The sequence below is a fragment of the Schistocerca piceifrons genome, chromosome 1, assembly GCF_021461385.2.
Source record: "Schistocerca piceifrons isolate TAMUIC-IGC-003096 chromosome 1, iqSchPice1.1, whole genome shotgun sequence".
Classification (NCBI taxonomy): domain Eukaryota; kingdom Metazoa; phylum Arthropoda; class Insecta; order Orthoptera; family Acrididae; genus Schistocerca; species Schistocerca piceifrons.
In genome coordinates, this window is record NC_060138.1 from 952,227,198 (window position 1) to 952,249,045 (window position 21,848).

Genomic DNA, 21,848 nt, shown 5'->3' on the forward strand with positions numbered 1-21,848 from the left:
TTTCGATTTGTGAACAACAAATGCTATGCCGTTTTACGTTACCTGATTGTAAAAATTATGTCCGATAAATGGTGTCCTCCCTTGGTGACATATTGGCAAAGCCTCTCCCAAAGAGGTCCGTTGTATTTTGTGTCATATCCCATGGAATAGCACTCACCCCCAGTCCTCCCGCCTCCCCGACTTCCCATTCCCTCCCTCTCCACCACTGGCGGTAAAAGACTCAATGTGTGGTGAGCTGCTGGAGAGGAAGGTACTGTATGTCTGCACAATGTGTGTACAACTGATGAGATGTAGGTAATGAGCAGAGAGGATTTTAACAGCTGTTTGACATGTAAACGTACAGTTGAGGTCTGGACCATAGCTTCCTACTGGAAATATGAAATAATGGAGGAGCGTAAGAAGAATACTTTTCTATTTATTTACTAAGATAGTATCTGTTCTTTCGGATATGTCCGAAAGAACTGATACCATCTTAATAAGTGTATAGTTAAGGCTCACCGGCCACTTGACCATCTTCTTCTTCTGTGCGAATTCACAAACAGTGCCTGAACTCTTACGGGAATCGGCAACGCGCTGCGAGTAATGAGTATAATGGGCGGGGGCACTACGAATGTAGTGCGGGACAATACGTTGAGAATATGGATTTCACGGGAGGCGTGCCAGAGATAAATCCCTGCAGTCGCGCTAACCTCTGTGTCCTCGGTGGCTCAGATGGATAGAGCGTCTGCCATGTAAGCAGGAGATCCCGGGTTCGAGTCCCGGTCGGGGCACACATTTTCATCTGTCCACGTTGACGTATGTGAACGCCTGTAAGCAGCGAAGGGTGGTCATTTCATTGTAGAATACTTATCGCCAAATAATTACGATACAGTGGGTTGGGGTGAAGATACATTTCGTAACTCACACAGACAATTGCTGTCGTTCGAACTGCCGACCTCTGTCTTTGAAATAACTAGTCAGCCTGCCTCTACCACCGACGAAAATATTGGCTTCCACAACCCCTGATCGACTGGCATAGTTCACAGTTCCGTCACCAGAAGGTGCTCGTAATTGTGAACATCATGGGGGGAAAATTGGTGGGAACCACTAGCAACGTTGCATCCGGTCACGTGATTATGGCGTCGGGATTATCAGGCAAGCGCGGCAGCTCACTGACCTGCGTCAGTGGAAGGACAATTATGCGTCAACAGTAGCAACAGCAGCAGCTGTCGAGATCGTCTATTACCTCCTAGCAAAATAGGAAGTAGCGGAAGAATAAGTACTCATTACATGTCTTTCTTTATGTCTGCTATTTCTTCTGATTCTTTATAGTCGCTATTATTTTTATTGTTTTATTATTATAATATTATTAAAGCACATAATGGTTCTTTTCTTTCTTTGTTCAACAGCTGAGTTGACCTACACTGTGTTCAGGCCTGTAGCAGTCGTCGTCGGCTCGTCAGCACCTGTAGCGACCCCTGACCTGTCAGGAGCAGCAGCAGCAGCATCTCATCAGCGTGTTGGAGCAGGACAACGGGCTGCTATTATCCATTCTGTTCATCGATTTGTATGTTGAGGATACCCAGACAGTCCCCGACTTGTGTTGGGGGTCCTACAACACACTATGCGGGTCAGTATTGGTCGCCGTGCGCACACTGTCCGAGAACATTTGTGTCAATGCTAGAACAGAGGGTTGATATAGTGCTTGAGAAGGTACCGATTGCTCCCAGTGCTCTACTGCTACAACTTACAGTTTAACAGCTAGAGGTTTAGAGCGCCTAAATATTGGTATAGAAGCTTCAGTTGACAGTGACTGGTGTGTTGTGCTAGAGATTTAATATGCACCGAGAAGTGATAAAATTCGGTTTACAGAGATGAAATGGGACGAACCACGTTATGCAGAACCCTACATCAATCAAGAGGTGACCTCCGAGTATTGTCTATCAGCGTCACTGTACAAGGGCGAGGCACTCCATTTATCTGCAACATTCCATTACCTATGGATGGTATTATCCCTTGTATTGGGAAGACTAAACAGATGGCTGTGCCTTCTATTCAAACTGTGTATAAAGACACTGTGAACTATCTCCAAATGAATAGTGAACATGCAGACGATTCAAAACACTGCGTCAATATAATGTCAAAATAAGAAGCTAAAGAAACGCCCATCAGTTTGAAGGAAAAGTATGCCGAAATCTGTGCATAGAAGAAAGCTTTATTTGTTAAATTCTGTGCATGTGTGAAGATAAAGAAAGAACGAATTGACTTCTTTGACGTAGAGCACCCAATTTATGGCAGTTGAATAAGAATATTTGCATTGTCGCAACCTGTGTTATATTTTGTTCATATCTCTCACAATAATGTTACTGCTACCAGTATTTTCACTGCAATGTCTAGATTACCCCAGCAGCATCAGAATCTCTAAATCACCTCATCACCAAAGAGAGCGTCATCAGTCATTGTTAAACTGAATCATGTTTCATACGTATACATGGTGGTCCATTGATAGTGACAGGGTCAAATGTCGAAATAAGCATCAAACGAAAAAACTACAAAGAACGAAACTCGCCTAGCTTCAAGGAGGAAACCAGATGGCGCTAGGGTTGGCTCCCTAGATGGCGCTGCCATAGGTCAAACGGATATCAACTGCGCTTTTTTAAATAGGAAACCCCCCTATTTTTCATGACATATTCGTGTAGTACGTAAAGAAATATGAATGCTTTAGTTGGACCACTGTTTTCGCTTTGTGATAGATGGCGCTGTAATAGTCACAAACGTATAAGTACGTGGTATCACGTAACATTCCGCCAGTGCGGACGGTATTTGCTTCATGATACATTACTCGTGTTAAAATGGACCGTTTACCAATTGCGGAAAAGGTCGATATCGTGTTGATGTATGGCGTGTGCTATGTATATGCTGCTCGGTATCCCGGATGATATCATCCAAGTGTCCGGGCCGTTCGCCGCATAGTTACGTTATTTAAGGAAACAGGAACTATTCAGCCACACGTGAAACGTCAACCATGACCTACAACAAATGATGATGCCCAAGTAGGTGTTTTAGCTACTGTTGCAGCTAATCCGCACATCAGTAGCAGACAAATTGCGCGACAATCTGGAATCTCAAAAACGTCGGTGTTGAGAATGCTACATCAACATCAATTGCACCCGTACCATATTTCCATGCACCAGGAATTGCATGGCGACGATTTTGAATGTCGTGTACAGTTCTCCCACTGGGCACACGAGAGATTACGGGACGAAGATAGATTTTTTGCACGTTTTCTATTTAGTGACGAAGCGTCATACACCAACAGCGGTAACGTAACCCGGCATATTGGCATAATATGCACTAATGGTCAACGGAAAATCCACGAAGCCCGTGACAAGTGGAACATCACTGACCATGGCGGGTTAATGTATGGTGCAGCATTATGGCAGGAAGGATAATTGACCCCTATTTTATCGAGGGCAAGGTAAATGGTGCAATGTATGCTAATTTCCTGCGTAATGTTCTACTAATGTTACTACAAGATGTTTCACTGCATGACAGAATGGTGGTATACTTCCAACGTGATGGATGTCCGGCACATAGCTCGCATGTGGCTGAAGCAGTATTCAGTAGCATATTTCATGATAGGTGTATTTGTCATTGGATTGGTCGTCGAAGCGCCATACCACGGCCCGCACGTTCACCGGATCTGACGTCCCCGGATTCCTTTCTGTGGGGAAAGTAGAAGGATATTTGCTGTCGTGATCCACCGACAACGCCTGACAACATACGTCAGCGCATTGTCAATGCATGTGCGAACATTACGGAAGGCGAACTACTCGCTGTTGAGAGGAATGTCGTTACTCGTATTGCCAAATGCATTGAGGTTGACGGACATCAGTTTGAGCATTCATTGCATTAATATGGTATTTACACGTAGTCACGCTGTAACAGCATGCGTTCTCAGAAATGATAAGTTCAGAAAGGTACATGTATCATACTGGAACAATCGAAATAAAATGGTCAAACTTACCTACGTTATGTATTTTCATTTTAAAAAATCTACCTGTTACCAACGGTTCGTCTAAAATTGCGAGACATATGTTTGTGACTATTACAGCGCCATCCATCACAAAGCGAAAAAAATGTCCAACTAAAACATTCATATTTCTTTACATACTACACGAATATGTAATAAAAAATGGGGATTCCTAGTAAAGAAAACCGCATTGGTATTCGTTTGACCTATGGCAGCGCCATCTAGCGGGCCAACCATAGCGCCATCTGGCTTCCGCCTTCAAGCTAGAAAAGTTTCGTTCTTTGTAGTTTTTTCGTTTGACGCTTATTTCGTGAGATATTTCGCCTGGTCACGATCAATGAACCACCCTGTATACACCCTCTGATCAATGCAGCTTAGTTGACGACATATACATCATCTATAAAAATCCATTGCATACCAAAACATGACGTAGTCGGTATCATGGCGCAGGGTGAATCATTCTCGACACAAGCAACTGGTCCTTCGATGGTGCAGAAGAAGACCAGATGAAGAAGAAGAAGAAGAAGAAGAATGGGATACTCCGCAAGTGAGTGCGCGCCCCGCGACAAAATATTAAGAACTAGTCGTTTTTCGATATTTTGACGATGTTTATTATTTCTTGAAAAAATTATAAGAATTTCTGTGTTATTATTGGTGATTTAAAATTGAAGTAATTACTGAATAAAAGAGGTTTTCCCGATTTTCTAACTTTTTTTTTACATTCGAAATAAACACGGTGTTCCAACAAAGTAGCAAGATCCTAATCTCGTTGCTTCAGGGGTAAGAGTTTGAAAACCCCTGCTCTGGGCATACCTTGTTATGTGTATTGTGGCAGAAACTCTGGCGACGTTGGCAGCCTTTGAAGTCCATGTATTTCAGAAGTTTTGAGATATGGAATAGTGATAAGAATTGTTATTATTTCTGATGAAAACGCATGAATGTGCCATTTAAAAGTCATAACTTTGTAGTGGAAGTGATGTTTGTTTAATTTATAGATTGTGCATTTTTGTCCATTTTGTATAGAATCCTGACGGAAATACACCCCTTGCCACCAGAATTTTTCAAACATCGCGCCTGAGTTAGGTAGGATATCCCGCATATTTACTCCAAACTGTCTCTGGGATCTTTCATTTATTGTAGTGTTCATCCCAAGTTTGCTAGAAACTCTGTGATCGAGTTACAAGGCGATTTGTTAAAAAGTGTGTCCGTAAACCATTTACAGAAGGGAAGAAGAGTAGTCGACATCGCGACGAGCGTTGCAGCCTGTAATTTCAACAACGGCCTAAAAGGCATTATGGAAATTATGAACGTGCTCCAACTAGAGATCGCACCAGCCTGTTGTAGCTTCAACGCAAATGCGGACGAAAAGCATATCGAGCGAGCAGAAGCTGCCAAAGATGTCCGCAGGACCTGCACTTCTGGGAAGAAAATGGAGAATCTGGATCTGGAAGGATTGCTGTATGGTCCATGGATCGCCGACTAGACATTCGTTTAACTACAAAAGTTTTAATCCTAAACTTGAAAAGCGTTTTTCTCGAAGTCGTATATTTAAAAATTGTCGCAAACATAGGCTGAGAACGGTACGTGAGATTTTGACCGGAATTTAAAGCCAGGATTCTAAACTGAATACTGTATGAGTGTACGTAGACGTTCGTGATATTTTCAGAAGTCTACTTTCAGTGCACGCCCGTGTCTGGATTTTGTGGGCGAAGAAATACATGTGTTCCTACTTGTCATCATTCTATTACAACTTAATATTTATCAGTTATCTCAAGTATGCTAGTAGAAAATATATTGAAAATTACTTATACGAAATTATTTTGTTACAGTTCCAGAAGGAGGACTCAGGGAATTCCCTCCCATAAGCAATGTTATGGCTGCAAGAGGTACTTCCACCTAGTGCTGCGACCACAGAGAGCGACCAATGCGGACACAGAACTGATTTCTTAAAGACAGAAGTGTAAGGAATAAAACTATATCACAAGCTTCAGCACTAATTTTTATTTTACGTGAGCAAAAAACACTTAAATGTCAACGGCCTTGCCACAGTGGTAACATCGGTTCCCGTCAGATCACCGAAGTTAAGCGCTGTCGGGCTGGGCTAGCAATTGGATGGGTGACCGGTCTACCGAGTCCTGTTGCCAAGCAGGGTGCTCTCAGCCCTTGTGAGGCAAACTGAGGAGTAACTTGGTGGACCGGGAGAGCTATGTGCTGACCACCTGCCCCTTCATATCCGCAACCAGTGACGCCTATGGGCTGAGAATGACACGGCGGCTGGTCGGTACCGTTGGGCCTTCATGGCCTGTTCGGGAGGAGTTAAGTTTTTTTTTTCAAGTCACTAAAATAAACAATTTTCATGCGACCGAAGAAGGGTCTCCCCTGAGGATGGTTTAGTAAATTTCCATGGAAGAATGAAATATCCTTGTGGTTGGTAAGCTTGATTATTGCAAGGATCTTATAAGAAACAGCGTACAGTTTATTGCTGACATCCACCTGAATTGGTCGATGTGTCTACTGCGATTGAAAATGGAGCAAGCCAGATGACCATCAATCGTGACTGATCAGCTGAGGGGCACGTGAAATACGTTGCGCCTTTTTTTTCTTTTTATAACAGACATACTTTATAACAACTATGAAAATCACTTTTCCGTTGTTTTACTCGCTTAATGCACTCCGGATTATAAGTTCATTTACATAGATGTTAGCCCGCCCGGTTAGCCGTGCGATCTACCGCACGGCTTTCTGGATTGGGAAAGGAGCGCCTGGTCCCCAGCACGAATCCACCCGGCGGACTTGTGTCGAAGTCCGGTGAGCCGGTCAGTCTGTCGATGGTTTCTAGGCGGTTTTCTATCTGCCGCGGCGAATGCCGGCTGTTTTCCCTTATTCCGTCACAGCTACACTATGTCGGCGATGGCTGCGCAAACAAGATCTCCACGTACGCGTACACCACCATTACTCTACCATGCAAACATAGGGGTTACACTCATCTAGTGTGAAACGCTCCCAGGGGGGGGGGGGGGGGGGTTCCACTGGGGACCGAACCGCACAATAAACCTGAAAGAGTGGTTCGGTGTGGGGCGGCGGAGGCAGTCGTCGTGGGGTTATGGACCACTGCGGCTGCACCGAGGACGGAGCGTCTCCATCGTTTCTAGGCCCCCAGTTAACATACAATACAGTGCATTACACTACATAGATGTTGGAGCACACGGAAATTATAGTGCCTCATCTATTATTAAACAATCAGTTTTGCATGAAAATCTCGTTAGTACGAGGTGCATTCGAGTTCTAAGGCCTCCGATTTATTTTCTCCGGACTGGAAAGAGATAGAAACATGCGCATTGTTTTAAAATGAGGCCGCGTTCATTGTCAATACGTCCCAGAGATGGCAGTACTGTACGGCAGATGGAATTTTTCCGCCAGCGGCGAGAATGAGAACATCGTGTGACAACAAACCGAAACAACCTCGGGCTCGCACAAGCCGGTCTGACGACATTATCGAGAAAGTGGAGAGAATTGTTTTGGGGGATCGCCGAATGACTGTTGAACAGATCGCCTCCAGAGTTGGCATTTCTGTGGGTTCTGTGCACACAATCCTGCATGACGACCTGAACACGCGCAAAGTGTCATCCAGGTGGGTGCAACGAATGCTAACGGACGACCACATGGCTGCCCGTGTGGCATGTTGCCAAGCAATGTTGACGCGCAACGACAGCATGAATGGGACTTTCTTTTCGTCGGTTGTGACAATGGATGAGACGAGGATGCCATTTTTCAATCCAGAAACAAAGCGCCAGTCACCTCAATGCAAGCACACAGATTCACCGCCACCAAAAAAATTTCGGTTAACCGCCAGTGCTGAAAAAATGATGTTGTCCATGTTCTGGAACAGCGAGGGCGCAATCCTTACCCATTGCGTTCCAAAGGGCACTACGGTAACAGGGCCGGCCGGAGTGACCGAGCGGTTCTAGGCCCTACAGTCTGGAACCGCTCGACTGCTAAGGTCGCAGGTTCGAATCCTACCTCGGGCATGGATGTGTGTGATGTCTTTAGGTTAGTTAGGTTTAAGTAGTTCTAGGGGAATGACCTCAGCAGTTAAGTCCCATAGTGCTCAGAGCCATTTGAACCATTTTGAACGGTAACAGGTGCATCCTACGAAAATATTTTGAAGAACAAATTCCTTCCTGCACTACAACAAAAACGTCCGGGAAGGGCTGCGCGTGTGCTGTTTCACCAAGACAACGCACCCGCACAGCGAGCTAACGTTACGCAACAGTTTCTTCGTGATTACAACTTTGAAGTGATTCCTCATGCTCCCTACTCACCTGACCTGGCTCCTAGTGACTTTTGGCTTTTTCCAACAATGAAAGACACTCTCCGTGGCCGCACATTCACCAGCCGTGCTGCTATTGCTTCAGCGATTTTCCAGTGGTCAAAACAGACTCCTAAAGAAGCCTTCGCCGCTGCCATGGAATCATGGCGTCAGCGTTGTAAAAAATGTGTACGTCTGCAGGGCGATTACGTCGAGAAGCAACGCCAGTTTCATCGATTTCGGGTGAGTAGTTAATTAGAAAAAAAATCGGAGGCCTTAGAACTTGAATGCACCTCGTAGAAATTTACGAATATCGGAGAACAGCTCCATGTAAAAAAGGAAGTACCGATGTAACGCTTCATTGTCAGAGACGATATATTTGGTATAGCTGAAAATTTACTACATCCTTATGGAGGAAGGTGTTTGGCAAACAATAAAAGAGCCTTTAAAACCCCACTGTCTCCGACTAGGCAATTTATGGAATGCACTTTTGATGCTCTGGCAAATGAATGGAGAATGGTGAATTTTTCATCACCCAAGGAAAGTTCGAGAAGAATTCACTATTTCTGTAATAAATGCATGGTGTATTTTACAAAATAACGTGCCAGAAGGCTCTGAGCATTATGTGACTTAACATCTGAGGTCATCAGTCCCCTAGAACTTAGAACTAATTAAACCTAATTAACCTCAGGACATCACACACATCCATGCCCGAGGCAGGATTCGAACCTGCGACCATAGCGGTCGCGCGGTTCCAGACTGTAGCGCCTAGAACCGCTCGGCCACCCAGCCGGTGTGCCAGAAGGAAGATCGTTATAAATCTGAAGACATTGTACGTCCCTCCAAAAATGGAAATTTTCCTAGGTCCTACAAGCCGTCGAAAGTCTAAAGAATTTATTTCAGGATGCCAGCAAGGTCTATCTGCTTCACAAGTGCACGGAGACCAAGGGAACCACATGCGTTCTTCATGACACGTCTACTCACAACTGACAGCCAGGATCACGAAATCACAGCGTCTCAGTTTTTATTGGCTACTGCAGACGGCCTGCCTAATACTTCACAGTCATATTACACTGCCGACTTGGCCCCCTGCAACCATCTCTGCACATCCTAACGTGTGTCCCCCTCCCAATGCTAACATGGCGCAAGAACTCTACGTAAGCAGCAAACGATGAAATTGCAGCAGACAAAAACTTCAATCTTCAACACCTTTTCTGGATTGCTAACGCTATCATGCAGGCGCGTCCCCTTGATATAAGTAAGCAATTCGTGGTTGTAGCGCTACAAAATGGTGAAACAAGCAAGAAGTCAGTGATTCCTAACAATTAACATCACCGGACTTCCAATTCAAAGTCTCCTAAAACATTTATGGAATACTGCTGGGTGTCCAAAGTCGTCCAAAGTGTTTTGCGATTAACTCTGAGTAAGCTTGCCACTACACAATGGGATAGTTTTTCGATCAAACATCCATCCATGCAATTACGGAGATCTTTCAGATTCAAAAATTTCGGAAGAAGCACTGGGTTCGAGTATATGACTGACTTAGTAATATTGCAGCACACTTGCAACTTGTGAATCGTGAAAGTGGCAAGAGACTATTGGAAGACGTTTTTCGCTTTTCTATGCCAACTGAAATTATTGCAGCAAAGTCTTACCCACGATTTAAGCACGAGTAGTACACCTCTGTTTCTTTCCATGACCAAGGAGGCCTTACAACAAAGGCAGACATGTAATAGCCATAGAAATGTCAAAGAAATCAGGTCACGAGTTCAGAATGACGTAAAAAGAAGATTTTATTTGGATGAATTCAGAAGAGAGGTTTAAACTATAATCATGACGAAATAGGTGAAAAAAATAGAGCAGAACTGGTGATTTCTCAGTTTTTGCTGAAGAAGATCGTGCACTGAAAGGCATAGATCGAAGTTAAAGTCAATTTCAGGAGTGCATTGTGTGTGTAAAGAGCGTATTTTCTTCACAACGTAAATCCACATAAACTAAATAAATTTTCCGATGAGACGTTAAAAAAGAAGAGCTGGTCTGGAAACTAATGTAAAATAAACAAAAAGTACATCAGTTTAACAAAAGACAAAGAACTGGAGCAACAAATGCAACTGGATTTCGAATTGCTGTATTATTCTTAACCATTTTTATTCAGAGATGATGAATAAGTGTTTTTATTCATGTACGTGAATAACGTTTCGAATAATATTTGTTATTCACGAATAACGAATATTAATTTGTATCTGTATGCGTTATTCACCATTCTCATAAATTACGCTCAAGTCTGGTGCTAAGCAATCAGGGTGCACATGTGCGCACTGCAAATTCGCAGCCTATCTGCAAGTTAGTGCAGGCACACGGAAACCGCTTGGCTGCGAAAAGCCCTCACGCGGCTGTGTCAGCATAACTGTAAATGTGCTCAAGCGGCTGTCAATAGTATTGTAATCTTCGGCAACTTCCGCTAAAGGTTGGCGGAACTTATTTGCATTCTCACTCACACCTTGCAGGCGCATGCGGACCACACTGATAGGCCACGCGGATAGGCCACAAGGTTGCAGGGCTCTAACAGGCTCGTCATGTTGTTCTCTTTGCGGTGTAAACTGTACTGAACTCTGAGGGAATCAGCCACGGGTGTATACACCAGCTCTGCAATTCATTGGTCCATCCTCCATGGCACATTTACTAAATCAGACAGACCCCATCTTGGACAGAGATCACTCTTATTTACAATAAATAGCACCGAGCACTGCATATTACTCTTTTGTTACATTAATAAGAAAGCTCAGAATCTTGTAGACATGAACAACTTATCTTTGCCTTTGTAGATCACGAATATATCACTTAAACTACAGTTGTAAGAACACCAGCTCAATTAAAGTATACAATATACATAGATATATAAAGACAGAAACCACAGATGTCATTATTTGATATTTAACTGTAATAAACTGCAAGAAAAACAAAGCAGTTTTCGTTAATTTATCTATGTACCCTAGCAGTGAAATGACATACTTCTATAACAGAAATGTTATAATACGAAACGTATCAAATATGTGAAGCCTTCGACTAATTACACGTATTTTTCCGCTAATTTGTAATAACAAATCGCACCAAAAACTATGTGACGTTTTTTCGAGAGAACTTCTATGTGCTAGTCCATAAAAGCTGCTTATACAGTTTCAAAAATGACCGGTATATTTGAAACGGCAATAAAAACTAAACGAGCAGCGATAGAAATACACCGTTTGTTGCAATATGCCTGGGACAACAGTACATTTTCAGGCGGACAAACTTTCGAAATTACAGTAGTTACAATTTTCAACAACAGATGGCGCTGCAAGTGATGTGAAAGATATAGAAGACAACGCAGTCTGTGGGTGCGCCATTCTGTACGTCGTCTTTCTGCTGTAAGCATGTGCTGTTCACAACGTGCAAGTGTGCTGTAGACGACATGGTTTATTCCTTAGAACAGAGGATTTTTCTGGTGTTGGAATTCCACCGCCTAGAACACAGTGTTGTTGCAACAAGACGAAGTTTTCAACGGAGGTTTAATGTAACCTAAGGACCGAAAAGCGATACAATAAAGGATCTGTTTGAAAAATTTCAACGGACTGGGAACATGACGGATGAACGTGCTGGAAAGGTAAGGCGACCGCGTACGGCAACCACAGAGGGCAACGCGCAGCTAGTGCAGCAGGTGATCCAACAGCGGCCTCGGGTTTCCGTTCACCGTGTTGCAGCTGCGGTCCAAATGACGCCAACGTCCACGTATCGTCTCATGCGCCAGAGTTTACACCTCTGTCCATACAAAATTCAAACGCCGCAACCCCTCAGCGCCACTACCATTGCTGCACGAGAGACATTCGCTAACGATATAGTGCACAGGATTGATGACGGCGATATGCATGTGGGCAGCATTTGGTTCACTGACGAAGCTTATTTTTACCTGGACGGCTTCGTCAATAAACAGAACTGGCGCATATGGGGAACCGAAAAGCCCCATGTAGCAGTCCCATCGTCCCTGCATCCTCAAAAAGTACTGGTCTGGGCCGCCATTTCTTCCAAAGGAATCATTGGCCCATTTTTCAGATCCGAAACGATTACTGCATCACGCTATCTGGACATTCTTCGTGAATTTGTGGCGGTACAAACTGCCTTAGACGACACTGCGAACACCTCGTGGTTTAAGCAAGATGGTGCCCGGCCACATCGCACGGCCGACGTCTTTAATTTCCTGAATGAATATTTCGATGATCGTGTGATTGCTTTGGGCTATCCAAAACATACAGGAGGCGGCGTGGATTGGCCTCCCTATTCGCCAGACATGAACCCCTGTGACTTCTTTCTGTGGGGACACTTGAAAGACCAGGTGTACCGCCAGAATCCAGGAACAATTGAACAGCTGAAGCAGTACATCTCATCTGCATGTGAAGCCATTCCGCCAGATACGTTGTCAAAGGTTTCGGGTAATTTCATTCAGAGACTACGCCATATTATTGCTACGCATGGTGGATATGTGGAAAATATCGTACTATAGAGTTTCCCAGACCGCAGCGCCATCTGTTGTTGAAAATTGTAACTACTGTAATTTCGAAAGTTTGTCTGCCTGATAATGTACTGTTGTCCCAAGCATATTGCTACAAACGGTGTATTTCTATCGCTGCTCGTTTAGTTTTTATTGCCGTCTTAAATATACCGGTCATTTTTGAAACACCCTGTACTCAGAGCACATACTCTGTTATTGTTCTGGTCTTTAGTCCAGAGACTGGTTTGACGCAGCTCTCCGTGCTATTGTATCCTGTGCACGCTCCTTCATCTCCCAGTACCTACAGCAACCTATATTCTTCTGAATCTGCTTTGTGTATTCATTTCTTGGCCTCCCTCTACAATTCTTACCCTCCACGCTTCCCTCAAATACTCGTACTAAATTGGTGATCCCTTTATACCTCAGAACATGTTCTGCCAACCGATCCCTTCTTCCAGTGAAGTTGTGCCACAAATTCCTCTTCTCCCCAATTCTATTCGGTACCTCTTCATTAGTTATGTGATCTACGTATCTAATCTACAGTATTCTTCTGTAGCACCACATTTCGAAAGCTACTATTCTCTTCTTGTCTAAACTATTTATCGTCAATGTTTCGCTTCCATACATGGCTATACTCCATACAAATACTTTCAGAAACGTTTTCCTAACACTTAAATCTATATTTGATGTTAACAAATTTCTCATCCTCATAAACATTTGCCTTTCCATTGCCAGTCTGCATTTTATACCCTCCCTACTTCGACCATCATCAGTTGTTTCGCGCCCCAAATAGCAAAACTCATCTACTACTTTAAGTTTCTAGTTTCCTAAAGTTATTCCCTCAGCATTACCCGATTTTATTCGACTGCATTCCAGTATCCTCGCCTTGTTTTTGTTGATGTTCATCTTATATCCTCCTTTCAAGACACTGTCCGTTCCGTTCAACTGCTCTTGCAGGTCCTTTGCTGTCTCTGACGGAATTACAATGTCATCGGCAAACCTCAAAGTTTTATTCCTTCTCCATGGATGTTGATTCCTGCTCCGAATTTTTTTTTCTTTCCTTTACTGCTTGCCCAATATACAGATTGAATAACATCGGGGATAGGCTACTACCCTGTCTCACTTCCTTCCCAACCACTGCTTCCCTTTCATGCCACTCGACTGTTGTAACTACCATCAGGTTTCTGTTCAAGTTGTAAATAGCCTTTCGCTCCCTGTATTTGACCCCTGCCACTTTCAGAATTTGAAAGAGAGTATACATCAAAAAACCACCAAATCCGGTGTTCAGACGAGTTAATCCGTTATGGCGTTTCCTAAGTTATGTTTCTGATGTAAAACTGATGTTGCACCTCTTTGCCTATGTTCTCCTCCTTGAGGCAAAAATCCGATGTGGCAGGTTATTCTTTCACGCTTCGCAGTGGAGTACAATGTGAAATTCCACGTTACAAAACTCGACCAGCTGCTCGTCTACGAATGTTTTCACGTTCTGCGAGAGGACGCCTTAAGCGGCAGTCACCTCTGAAAGCAAAGGCGATCAGGACAAGCTGACTGTGTTTTCCTGGGGCTGGAGCTGCCCGCCGGTAGAAGCAACAGAGTCCGCAAAACCCAGGCTAGGGGAGGGCAGACGAGCTCAGCTGTTCGCCCTGCGCTGATCCCCGCTAATGGAACGGTTTTTGCGCCGACGCGACGGCCGCTAATACGGCACAGGTCGCTGCCTCCCGCATCAGCGATGCCCTCGCATCTCCTCGCCGGCATCTTTGTGTTTGGTCTGCTCTTTTCCCTTTTCGCTCACGTTGCAGTTGCACGACAGCGTAATACAGTGGGTAGAACACTTTGTGTTTCTTCCACTATTGCAAAGAGTCACCGCACCAAAAAGACCATCCTATTCGTAAGACTGCACGACACGATTTCAGACATTTATTCTTGGTTCCTTTAGCCGCTCATAGTTAGAGACAGTTAAGAAACTTACAACAAAAGTTTGAAACAAGGAAATCAGAATATACAAAGTAATTATACTTATCTTCAACATAATTTCCATTACCTGTAATAAAAGATTTCGCAAACTTTTCAGAACCTCCTAATCGATCCAACAACTGACGTCACACATCGCTGAATGTACGACGTTGGTCACCGTGACACCTTGTTTTATGGTACTCTCAACTAACGTGGTAACACCGCGTCACTGACAGTGTATTGCAGGCATGAGACTAAGGATGATCACTTGTGATATAACGCGTCACCACGCCTAGACGGTACTACTCTCCCTATCTGAGTACAATTACAGTTGTACAGGAACGGCCCTGTTTTTCCGAGTGGTTAGTGTTTCTACACATTCTTTTCTTTGAGGGTGGTATTTTTGTACGTTCGACGTATTTAATTTATTCGGTCTTGTAGAGAAATATCTCAAGGCCTTCTACACCTACATCTACATATATACTCCACTAGCCACCAAGCGGTGTGTGGCGGATGGCACAATTCACGCCAAAGTCATATTTCCCCCCCAATTCCACTCGCGGATCGCGCGAGGGAGGGAAAAACGACTGTCTTAACCCCTCAGTACGAGCTCTTATTTCCCTTATCTTTGAATGATAACCATTAGGCTATTTGAAAGTTGGTGGTAATAATAGATGCTCTACATCCTCGGTGAAGATTGGATTTCGGAATTTAGTGAGCAGCCCCTTCTGTTTAGCGCGTCGTCTATCTGCAAGTGTGTCCCACTTCAAACTTTCTATGAGATTTGTAACGCTCTCGCGATGGCTAAATGTACGAGTCACGAATCTTGCCGCTCCTCTTTGGACCTTCTCAATCTCTTTAATCAGACCCAACTGGTAAGGGTCACATACAGATGAACAATACTCTAAGACTGGACGAACTAACTTAATGTAAGCTATTTCCTTTTTTGAAGGACTGCATTGCTCCAGGATTCTACTAATAAACCTCAATCTAGAGTTCACCTTACCCGTTACTTGTGTAATCTGATCATTTCATTTGAGATCATTTCGAATAGTCACACCCAGATACTTGACTGATGTTACTGCTTCCAAAGACTGATCATTTATTTTGTTCTCATACATTAATGGGGATTTTCGCCTTGTTATACGCAGTAGGTTACACCTAATAAAATTGAGAGATAACTGCCAGTCATTACACTACGCAATTATTTTCTGCAAATCCTCATTGATTTGCTCACAACTTTCGTGTGATACTACTTTCCTGTAAACTACAGTATCATCCGCAAACAGTGTAAGGCCGCTGTCAATAACATCAACCAAATCGTTTACGTAAATCTTAAAAAGCAGAGGACCGATTACGCTTCTCTGGGGCACACCTGTAGTTACACTTGTTTCTGTTGAAGTTACACTTCCATCCTTACCAATCTCTAATATGTGATTCTGCTCGCCGGTGTTTCTTGGACGGCCTTTGATATATTTTCAGTTATTGTTACCTTTATTGACACGTATGTGTATTTTGCTAATAATATTCCGCAGTTAATAAAATTACGGCTGTCGAAATTCATTTTTTCCAAGTCTTTGACCAGCCGCAGTTCCATTCCCTTTATACAGGATGGAACTACAGAAACATAGTTTTCAGTCTGGCCTTAATTAGCATTCTTTCTCACTGATGTAAAGAGTCGACAGGAACGACACCTGGTTTGGATCCCACGTTAAACTATAGCTCATTTTACCAATGTTGGATAGCTAGGATAGGTTCGGGACAATCAAATCAACGAAGTGGTGTGTAACTGAAAAATCTGCGCTTGGTTATTAAACCACACGAAGTTACTGGTAGTGCTTTGCTAAGGACAGATAATTACAGCATTTCTGGAGTTTTGATTAAAGGTTGATAGAGGAGGAGAAGGGAGAGGCTAGCCCTCGTACACGCACAGACCTTTGGGTTTGGTCGAAACAATTTGCGAACGTGGAATCAGCCGCTAAGTCGAACACAAAAACTATAACACTTCGGAAGAATATAGAGTTCAGAAGCATAAAATACGATTTTCGTATAGGGGATGTGTGTGTGTGTGTGTGTGTGTGTGTAAGAGATATATATATAGAGAGAGAGAGAGAGAGAGAGAGAGAGGAGATTTGTGCATGAATTACAACGTATGTCCTTCATTCGTATTCTATCTACTCAAGACATACAGCGTTTCCTTGTGAAGTAATATACTTTCTGTACATTGTATTCCTCTCCAGGACTGAATTGTCCACGTCATAGTATATATTTATTCAAAGGAAGAATAAATATCGTTATTCTTATTACACTATTATTATTGTCAAAAATTTTATACTGTGTACGAAGTAAGTGGTTTAAAAAAATTTCATATTGCATGACAGGAAATTAGCGTTCCACACGTCACTACGCCCCCTGTAAAAGTTATGATCTTAAGAAAAGCAACTGAATCAGACGAAACAGCTGTCCCGCTAGTACATCATCTGCGTTAGGTACCTGAACGGGATAATTTCCCAATAGTTCTGCCCTGTAACAGGAAACGATAATTTTAACACGGTTTCCCTTTTATTCGGTTTTATTAGTTCTGATAGGTCATGGTTTGTACAAAGTGGATGTGATACTGCCGTTCGAATCAGTCTGTAAGCTTATTACCAGCAATAGAAAAAATACCGGGCAACTCATTCGAATGTCAAGCTCCACAAGTGTGATTTTTTTTTAACTCAGCGATATACAAACAGAAAATCTGTCTTGTGGCTGGATGACAATTCTGTCGCTGTACAGATCTGTTGATGGTGTTCAATTACCTGATGCTATAAAGGACAAAAACTTCGATATATAAGATAAAATCCATGCTACACTAAAGGTTTTCAGTTTGGTTGATGTCACGCCATGTACTCCTGTACAGCAATCCAAGAACTTCTTGTGAATGGGCTACACCATTCACCTTGTAATGGATGAAAAAAATGAGTGCTTGTTTTATATGTAAAAACTGAACGGGAACATTTTGCGTATTTATATAGATGATTTTCAGCAACTAATTTTCCATCAGAAAGACCCATTTTTCATTATGAATCACGATGTATCTTGCGCTCGTCAACAAAAAAAGTGTGACCTCATTAGACCTACACCGGAAATCACCATCGAGCTAAAATCAAATGTAAACACCCTAATGTTTCCTGCAGTATTGAAAAAAAAACCTGTCTACAATAATACGCTGGTTGTGTTAAAGATTTATTTTTCCTTGTAAAAAACACGTATTATATTATGCGTTCACTCGATTCAACACTCAGAAACAACACCGTGACCACACGTTTGTGTTTAATGGCTAGCTATGTACCGAGAAACTAGCAGAAACACTAGCGCAATGGTGTAGTACGATCTAACAGCCCATAATGTCGCTCACTTCGTGGTAAAATGAGACGATATGTTGCTATAACGGCCGGGGGTGTGGGGGTTGTTCCCTATAGTAAGGTAGTGACGCTGTCTCTGATAGGTCAGGATGTCTGAGATCACCATCCTATGCACGATCACAATGGTGTGACGGTGGATGTCAGGTGACTGTCTGATGATCCATCATGAAAATAGTATTGTCAAATAATTTCTTTACTTTGCAACAAAGTACATGGAGACGAAGATACCGGTTGGTGGTCAGTGCCCTCCGTGATGCAGGCTAGCCTCGCGCGGCAGAAGCGTGCTGGTGTCAGCAGCGGTCCATCATGCGGATAGCGCGCGGCTTCCTCCGGCAGACAGTGGCGGCAGGAGGCAAAGTCATGCTGCCATCAGCGCCACAGCCATAGTGCTGATGTAAGTTTTGGGGCTGGGAAGGGGGGAGGGGGCGATGTACTGTGTACAGGCCTGCGGCAGCCGGTACGTTACCGCTGCTCAGCACGAAGTCCCTGAAAGAATGACCCTACATTCTCTGTGTAGTCATCACAGTCACCTAAGCTGGAAAGGCGCACATAACACACATCACTCACATTTCTTAAAGGAAAGTCTTCAGTCGTCACTAATAACATATTAATGCGTATTAGGCTAGGCCAGATCTGCATGCAGCTGAATAAGGACAATATTGGCTATGCCAAACGCGTTTCGCCAAGTTATTGACGTATCATCTGTGGATGTGTGTTTTGGTATTGCTCTACATTTGCACTTGCTATGCTGCTGCTTAAGCTGTTGTTATGCCTGTAAGACTAAACATAATTTTCAGCATAGGACATAAAATGCACACATACACATCTCCATCATAATAACCTGTTTGGTCATTGTGGGAGAGGAAGGAACTAACTTCCTGATAGGAAGAATCCCTCTCAGAATATTTTTTAAAGGTGATACCTCACTTCTCGTGTGTATTTACAAAAATCACAGTTCACCGCCAAAAACTGCTAAAAATACTTCTTTATTACAACCAGTTTCAGTCTTCAGACAATCACCAGGTGTTCTGCGCATCGAAGAAGGGAATACGGTAAATGAATTTCATGTTTAACTGTCAATACGAGGCCGGCCGGTGTGGCCAAGCGGTTCTAGGCGCTGCTGTCTGGAACCGCGCGACCACTACGATCGCAGGTTCGAATCGTGCCTTGGGCATGGATGTGTGTCATGTCCTTAGGTTAGTTAGGTTTAATTAGTTCTAAGTTCTAGGGGACTGATGACCTCAGATGTTAAGTCCCATAGTGCTCAGAGCCATTTGAACCATTTTTTTGTCAATACGACGCGATCTCCTGTACATGCTCACGAAAACTCGCATAATAATGTATAACGTACTCGCATAAAACATTTAACACGGGATACACGGCGATGTGAAGCATGTGGCGTCAAATAGCATAAAACTCAAGATAAGTCACTCAAAATAAAATTACCACACACAAAGTATACTGTATACACGACGACGGTCTCAAGACCGAAAATAGTTGTACTAAAGTGTTTTTATCAGTTCTTTGCGGTGGACCACGGCATTATTTTAATTCCTCTGGGTTCTGCCACTCAACAACGCCATGAAGACACTTTACTTCTCAAATCGTCAAAGAAAGACTTCCAAAAACAAAAACGGAAGAGCTACCCAGTCTCTCTTTAAAAGATTAATTACACTCTAGTAGAATGTTTAAGTAAGGCAATGAGAAGCTAGAGCTATTTGGTCTGAAATTAAGCCAGTTAAATAAGTTAAACGAGTATGCTGGTGCTTGAGATGGAACTATAAAAGCAAGGAAGCTGAAACTAGGTTGTTCATTGTATGGAGTACAGAAATTCCTGAAGTGTTTTGATTTGTGGTCAGAGAATTTTGGTAGCTTTGAAGGAAGAACGTGATATGGGGGAGGTGTCTATGCGTACGAAATGTCACGTATGTTTAATGGTTTATTATTGTGAAATGAATCTCAAGGGCGGGGGTGCGGCGATATGTATTAATTTAGTTGACAGTACATATGATTATCAGTGCGCCGTCAAAGATAAACAACCGTCTTTTCGTGAATGACTGTAGGGTACTTGTATCTGGCATGTTTCAAGTTCTATGCCACTAACGTTTACGGGAATTTTGTGACAGACTGTCTCAGTTCAGTAGGCAGATGTGTTAATAACACTGTAATTTCATAACGTTACATACATGGTACCTATTCTTGACTGGTCAGTGAATGCAGAAAACGGAACGAGATTTTTATGGTGTTCCATGATGACAAACGTGTTATTTGTGCTGCCCAAACTAGTCTCAGTAATGCTCGGTCGCAGAGGGAGGTTTTTAATTGTAAAAACGTGATAAATGCAGCTGGGCACGGATAAATGAAAATTACTTTTTTTTGTTACATGTTGCCAGTTATGTGCTGAGGTCCTCGGTAACTTTCCTTTCCATTTTGCAGAGTATCACTATCCTATCGCATGATAGTACAGCAGTCAGCATGAATACCTGTGACAGTGAGTTCTGCTGCAAACAGCATGTTGATTACAGTAAGCCTGTTATTTATTGTCAGGAAATTTCAGAACTAACCAGAATTCGTCGAATGTAGTGTTTATAGTAGTTTGCAGTAGTTTCACTGCTGTCTGAGTTTAGCGGAGAAGTATACAGGCAATGCCTCAGAGGTCGCTAAAGTCATCATTGCACACGTCTCGTCGTTATTCCGATTGTTCTGCGTCTACAGAAAATAATGCAGGGTTTTTGAATCTCTCTTACAGAAAAGATATCAAAAACCATTGCGTGAAATTTCTCAGAAATAAAATAGGAAATCAGTTTAAGTTTAGAGTAGGTTTTTATTTATTTTCTTTGTATTATAAAATAAAAATCGTACTGACGATGGAAAAGCCATGGGGGAAAAATTAAGTAAAACGAAAACAAAAAATTGTACTGGTTATATCATTTTGCCGAGAAGACATATTAAGCTTCTGATACACATTCTCATGGAGCCGTGTTTAAGACCACTGAAGTTTTCATACTCCAAGCCTATCGTTCTGAGTTTGTGAGACGTTATAGCAGTGTAGTTAACGAGCTATGGCATCACACGACTGATGCGAGTGTCTTTGCTATAAACACCAGATCACCTGCAGCGCCTCTACTGGTCTCGTAACCTTATCGGTTCGATCCTCGACGACTGGAAAACACTGGCGCGGTGAGGTAAGTCCCAATTTCAGTTGGTAAGAGCTGATGGTAGAGTTCGAGTGTGGCGCAGCCCAACGTAGTCTTACTCCCAAGTTGTGAATAAGGTACTGTGCAAGCTGGTGTCATGGAGTGTGCGGCTGGTACCAGCGGAGGTTCGAGTCCTCCCTCGGGCATGGGTGTGTTTGTTTGTCCTTAGGATAATTTAGGTTAAGTAGTGTGTAAGCTTAGGGACTGATGACCTTAGCAGTTAAGTCCCATAAGATTTCACACAGATTTGAACATTTTTTTTCCAAGCTGGTGGTGGCTTCACAATGATGTGGACTGTGTTTACATGGAATGGACAGGGTCCTCTGATGCAGCTGAACCGAATATTGGCTGGAGATGGTTATATACAGCTACTCGGAGACCATTTACAGCCATTCAGGGACCTGATAGTCCCAAACAAAGGTGGAATTACTATGGATGAAAATAC

At 43.1% G+C, this 21,848-nt stretch overlaps 1 non-coding gene across 1 annotated transcript; it reads left to right on the forward strand.

Annotated features, from left to right (window-relative positions):
* The first annotated feature begins 696 nt into the window (after positions 1-696).
* Trnat-ugu lies at positions 697-770 on the forward strand. The gene has a single exon. It is a non-coding gene; the product is annotated as a tRNA-Thr (tRNA).
* The last annotated feature ends 21,078 nt before the right edge of the window (positions 771-21,848 follow it).